The sequence below is a fragment of the Monodelphis domestica genome, chromosome 2 (assembly GCF_027887165.1).
Source record: "Monodelphis domestica isolate mMonDom1 chromosome 2, mMonDom1.pri, whole genome shotgun sequence".
NCBI lineage: Eukaryota > Metazoa > Chordata > Mammalia > Didelphimorphia > Didelphidae > Monodelphis > Monodelphis domestica.
The window spans coordinates 231,039,272-231,046,326 of NC_077228.1; positions in this window are offsets into that span (position 1 = coordinate 231,039,272).

The following is a 7,055-nucleotide window of genomic DNA, read 5'->3' on the forward strand; positions in this document are numbered from 1 at the left end:
TAGAATACAGTTAGCTTCTTTCTGGGACACATGGAGCATATTACTTCCTATCTGGGAAGCTGGTAGTCTACAGTAGACAGGATGGCCTGTGAAAAACTAGGGTAGGGAACGCTAAGATTTACTTATTCTGCTTTGAACAGTACTGTTTCCGATCCCACACCAGAATGCCCCAGTTCAGTAATAATGCTGCTCCTGTGTGCCCTGTATTTTATAGCAAAGGTAAATTAGCAGCTCATTTCTCAGATTTCCTGCCTCTTCCCTTTTCTGCTCTCTTTAAAATAAACTCCTCAAGGTGCTCCCTGGCACCCTTGTTTAGAGGGAATTTTTTTGTGCAGTAATAGGGCAACTGAATCTTAAATTGTTTTATCTCTGTGCTTTTTGGTTCACTGGATTATTCAAAAGGGAAAACATACTCCTTGCATACTCAGGAATTATTTATAAAATGCATGGGATTTCTGTGAGAGTGAGCTGAGCTGGTAAAGCCCCAGCTCACCAATATTATGAATTGGATTAAGGATTTAGGGATGTCAGGCTTCTTCTACTGGGACTACTTGCATGCCAGAGGCCTTTTCCTCATCAGAACAAAGCTAGTGTCCTATGAATATGAAGCCAGTGGAAGTCCATGTGGTTCAAGGACCAAAAAGTCAGTGGCATGACTTGGACTGCCATGCTAAAATTTGACTGAATGGGTAACCCTTTTAATGCCTAATTGTCATGAAGTCTGTGGCCTCCCTTTAGTAGCTTTCCTTTTGCTCATGGGAGCTAGTATAGAATGTGAAAGTCATTTCAATATTTACTCTACCAAACAGCTCAAGGTAGAAATTCTGTAAAGTCCTGAACCTCTACTTGTTAGAAATCCAAAGGGAGAGACTAAAGCTAAGAAATTACTGGCCTTACCCCTGTTGGCTCTTGGCCTTGGATCAAGACTGAACAACTTGTATGATCCCTGAGTGATAAGAAATATAACGGCAATAAATATAGTCTTTAATAAGAGTTGGATTTTTAAAAATACAAGATGGGGGCATATGTAGAACTTTGAACAATACCTCAAATTTTTTAGTGGATTGCCAACTAATGGGTCAACAGAGATACATGGCAGCCAAAAAATCTTTTGTTATCCTTACCTATGGTAAGAGAGTCATAGCTTCCAGGAATAAGGTTGTAGTCACTTTGTACTGAACAGTGATAAGACCATGTTCAGCATATTGTGTTAAGTGCTAGGTGCCACAATTAGGACAACAGTTGAAAAACTAGGAGACATCTGGAAAAGGGCAAACAATAGTGAAGAGTCTTGAGACCAGGTCATATTGAGGATAAGTGGAAGGTAATGGAAATGTTTTCCTTTAAGAAAATTTAGGAGCATGAGAAATATTTTAAAAGTATTTAAGGGCTAAACTGTGAAGATGTATTAAATTTGTTCTGATTGTTCCCAAAGTTCAGAACTCTAGAAGCAATAAGTGAGGAATTTTGAAGTGAATTTAGACATGAGAGAAGGGAAAACTTCCTAAAAATTAGAGGGCTTTTTGTTTGTTTTTTAAAGGAATGGACTTCTTCAAGAGGTAGTAGATTTCCCTTCATTGAAAATACTCAAATATGACAGATCAGTTCTCTAGTAGGATTATTTTTCTGCTATGGATTTAATGAGATAGCTACTGAGTCCTTGCCCTCATGATAATCTGGGTGATAGACAAAGCAAATATTATTAACCACTTTGCAGTTTGGAAGCAAAGGCTTAGACAGGTTCAGTGTCTTGGCCAGAGGTCTCACAGCTGAGTTAGTGATGGATAGAATTGGAGCTGGAATCCAGGTCTTCTGACTGAGAGTCTTATTGTTGTTGGGGGGGGGGGGGGGGGGGTCCATTCTACTCATAATTGGTAGGATAAAGCATTTTCTTTTTCAAGTGATTTGCCAAAAGAGTTACCAGGAAAATGAGAATTATAAAAATGGATGGATTGAGATACTCCCAATCATAAGGAAGTTTACTTTAGCAAATAAACCAAGAAAAAACTTTTCCCTACAAATATTGGGGATTTCTAAGTAGAATGGTTAATAGAATGAGAGCAGCAGAGATAGAATATTTAAGCACTTGGAAGCAGTTAGGTCACAATGTGAATCACTTTTTGAGAACACTATTCCTGGCCCAATGAATGGTATATATTTAGAAGAAAGGATCAAAAGGTAAAAACAGTTAAAGATGTTGTAAATTTATTTATTATATGAACAGAGGCAAGCCAAAGAGAGCTTCTGTTTCTTAAACATTTAAAGGAATGCTCTAATAGGGCAGCTGTTTAATAGGGAAAATGAAATGACTGAATGCCCTCTGGCTTCAGAAATTTTACAGAAATAATCATAGGAAATAGAAGGCCAAAAAGGTGTCTGGAGCTAAAGTAATGGACAGGTCAGATATAAGGCACTTTCTTACATTTCCATTGCCCATTTCTTGATGCATTTCAAACAACTTAACCATTTATGTTACCAGCCACTTGCTATGTGCAAGGCACAAAGTAAGCATTTCAATAATGTTCGTTGCCACTTGTCATTCTTATAAAATTTTCCACCTTAAATTTATTTTTAATCATATTTGTAAAGGTTACATATCACAGTCATGTCCAAGTCTATCAATCTGCAAATGGTAGTATAAGCAATATTGTATATCCATAATTCCCCACCTCTGCAAAGAATGAGGAGAGGTAGATGCAATTCTGGTCATCATAATTAAAATGTTCACTTTCAACTTTTCTTTCCATATCAAATGAGATAATGTTTGTGTAAGCACTTAGCACTAATGCCTGGCACATGATAGGCACTATATAAATGCTTACTCCTTTCTTCTTTTCCCCCTTCCATTCACCTTGTACTTATTGTGTATGTTGTATTCTGGTTGCACTTATATCACTCTGCATGAGCTCATAACTTTCCCCATACTTTGAATTCTTCACAAATGAAGTTTCTTTTTTTTTAAACCCTTACCTTCCGTCTTGGAGTCAATACTGTGTATTGGCTCCAAGGCAGAAGAGTGGTATGGGCTAGGCAATGGGGGTCAAGTGACTTGCCCAGGGTCACACAGCTAGGAAGTGGTTGAGGCCAGATTTGAACCTAGGACCTCCCGTCTCTAGGCCTGGTTCTCAATCCACTGAGCTACCCAGCTGCCCCACAAATGAAGTTTCTTATTCAATGATGTTACTTGATTACATTCATGAACCACAATTTGTATAGTCATTTAGTCAATGGGAACTAACCTTGCTTGGTTTTTTGTTTTTGATCTTGGGATATATGTTTAACAATGGTTATAGACATTTTACCTAACTTTTCTTGAGCGATTCCAGATTGCTTTAACAATATATTACATTAGCATGCCTACCTTTTCCCCAGCCCTTCAAATATCAATAATTGACATCTTTTGTCATCTTTTTAGCCAACTTGCTGGGTATAAAGTAAAAACTTAGGTTTTTAGTGATCTGGAACACTTTTATATGTTTGCTAATATTTTTCAATTCTTTTGAAAACTTTTTGTTTATATTCTCTGACTACGTGTATATTAGGGAATGATTCTTGGTGATCTTATATTTGTGTTAATTTACTATATATCTTGCATATCAGACCCATATCAGAGATATTTGATGAAAATTTATTTCCTCTACTCAGACCTTTTCCTTTTTATGCTAGTTGCTAGTTGGATTTTGTGTAAACCTTTTAAATTTCATGTAATCAACATTTAAAAAAATCTTTTGTGATAACTTTTACTTAGTTAAGAATTTTCCCACTATCCCCAAGTACCTGATCTGGTTCTTTCCTAGTTTTTTGTAGTGACCTTTTATGTTTGAGTCATCTAAGATTATTATGATATCTTGACCTAAACTTCATTTCTGACAAAATGTTTACTAGTTTTCTCAGCATTTTATCCCTTACGTAGTTTGTGTCCTTGCACTGGCTTATTGAGTTTGTCTTTCATGTGGTATATTTCACTGATCTACTATTTTTTTTAACCAGTACCAAATAGTTTTGGTGATTACTGTTTTATAATGTAATTTGAGGCTTGGAAGTTTAATTTTAAAGATGGGTCTCCTTTAGTTAGAAGGGTAGTGGACTATGGTTTTGGAATTTTGCTATCAGACTTAATCAGAATTTAGGTTGTTTTGCCTGTTTTTTATTTTGTTTTATTTTGTTACAAGAGAAGGCTCACAGACAGGGACAGTGGTTTATAGGGTTGGAATGGACCTTAGATATCATCTAGTCCATCCCCAAAGTCACACAGGTTTTATGTGGCAGGTCCAAGATTCAAATCTAGGTCCTGTGACTTCATTCTCAATGCTGTTATATAAAGGAAGGAAAACCACATAAATATAAAATTGTTGTAAAATTTTTATTATTTTTGAACTTGACAAATAACAACAAACATGAACATTTCCTTACACAAAGAAAAACAAAAACAAAAGGATTGTATATGACACTGAAAATCTATGATGTATGGCTGGATTTTTTTAAAAGTATAAATTAAATTTAACATGGTAGTTCTAACACTGCCCTGCAGTGTGTGTGTGCCCTTCTCTCTAGATTATCACCTGTTAAGATGTGGGAAGCATGATTAGTCTTTTAGAGCTGTGATTGGTCTTTGTATTGATCAGAATTCTTAAGTTTTTCAAAGTTGTTTCCTATTACAGTGATATAGTTAATGTATAAATTTTTCTCCTGGTTCTATTCACTTCACTCTTCCAAATCTATCCCTTTTCATCCATTCTTATAATGCTGTACTCTGTTATATTTAGATGCCTTTGTTTGAGAAGCCATTCCTCAATTGATGGGCACCTATTTTTCTTTCCAGTTCTTTCCTATAAATATTTTTGTACATGAGAGTCCTTGCTCTCTTCCTTTGACCTCCTCAGGGTATATTCTGAGAAATGGTATCAGTGGGTCAAAAGGTAACACAGAATTTAGTGACCTTTGGGATGTAGTTTTTAAAAACTGCTTTCCAGAATAATTAGATTACTTCATAGCCTGACCAAAAGCCCTTTAGTGTTCCCTCCAAAAATTGTTATTTTCCTTTTTCATCATTTTGCCCATATAAAATGTTTGAGGTAGAACTTCAGAGCTATTTTAATTTGCGCTTATTAGTGAGTTGGAGCATTTTTTTCATGTGGTTGTTGATAACTTGCATTTCTTATGTTGAAAATTTCCTATTAGTCTGAATACAGATGGAAACACTATATTTCATTTTCTTTTTTCCCCTAGATCTCTTCCACAAAATGACTAATATAGAAAAATACTTTACATGATTAAAAAAAGAAGTAAGAAAATTTCCTGTTTATATTTCACCATTTGTCTTTGGCTGTCCTTTTTGGCCTGCCTTTGTAAAGGGGATTTCCTCACTTGTGAGTTCCCTATGCCAGTGAAATTATAGGTCTCATCCTATTTCTCTCTTTTCCTGTCCCTATCTGATTATTATAATTCCCCATATATTATTATAATTCCCCATATATCTTAGATATCAGACCTTGATCAGAAATTTGCTGCAAAGATTTTTCCCCACAGTTAATGATCTATCTTCTAACTGCATTACTTGCATGTTAAAACTTTTCATTTTCTATCATCATTGTACATTTTGTCTCTTGTGATCCTTTCTATCCCTTGTCTGAACAAAAACTTTCCCCTTAGCCATAGTTCTGAAAGATATCCTCTTCTATCATCTAATTTTTTGTGATGAGACCTTTTCTATTTCAGTCATCTGTCCATTTAGAGCTTATCTTGATGAATGATGTGAAGTGTTGATATAAATGTAATTCCTAACACTGCTTTCAAATTTTTCCTAGTTATCAAATTGTGAATCTTGCTAAATAGTGACTACTTAAAAAAATTAAGTGGGAGGAGGTGTTAAGTTTAGACATATCTATCATAGGAAGCACTAACAAAATTGAAAATAATGAACTAATTTATTCTGCTTCCCTGTATCCACAAATTCTTTCCTTTTTGTGGCCACAGAATCACAGAATTGGAAGGAACCTCAGGAGTTAACTTGTCCAATGTGTATCTGAAAAGAAATACCTGTCACAACATCATCCCACTTAAAAGTCCAAGTCCTTGTTTCAATATCCCCAGTTATGGGGAATTCAAGTTTTTCTTTATTCATCTAAAATTCCCAATTTATGCCAATCCTTTCCAACTATAATATCCCTTTTAAGTTTGCTCCATGTTTAAACATGCCAAGACAGTCAACTGATCCTCCTCTGGCCTGGTTTGTAGTTGCCTTAAGATTCTGATTGACATCCTGTACAATCCCCAGCTGGTCAATGTCCTCAAAATAGAGCTCCCAGAACCAAATACAATAACTTTCTATGTGTTCTGACAAGGGCTGAGGACAGGAGGATTATCGCCTTCCTGATTCTTAGCCCTGGAGTCCAAGATGGAATTTAGGGGGTGGTAGCTGTGTATCATGTTACATTATCGGCTCATACTGAGCTTGTACTCTACTAAAATTTCATGTATTTTGGCATGAGCAATGTCTAACCACATGTTTCCCATTTGGCACTTGTGTTACTGATATTGTGAACCCAAATGTCTTTTAGTGCTTTATCAACTTTTATTGCTACTAAATATCATCTTATAGATGGGGATTCAGAACTAGCTGTTCAAGTTCTTTTTGAATCTTGATTCTGTTTTCAGAATCAAATCAGAGGTCAGAAAACAAACATTAAATGCCTACTATGTGCTAGTCAAGAAGTACTGAAGGTACAAAGAAAGCAAAAGCTCTCAAGAAGCTCACAGAAACTTATCAACAAAAGGAAGGCACTAGCACTGAAAGGAATTGGGAAAGGTTTCTTGTAGAATGTGGGACTTTATCTGGGACCCAAAGGAAAATCAGAGTCAGACATGAGAAGAGAGAGTTGCAGGTATGAGGGGGATGACCAGTGAAAATGCTTGGAGTCAGGAGATGACTGTTTTAAGGAACAGCAAGGGGACTGTTTAATCAGTTGTTAAGCATTCATTAAATAGATATTGTAATAGGCAATGGAAATAACAAAGACCAAGCCCCAAGGAACTTAAGTTCTAGGGAAACAACA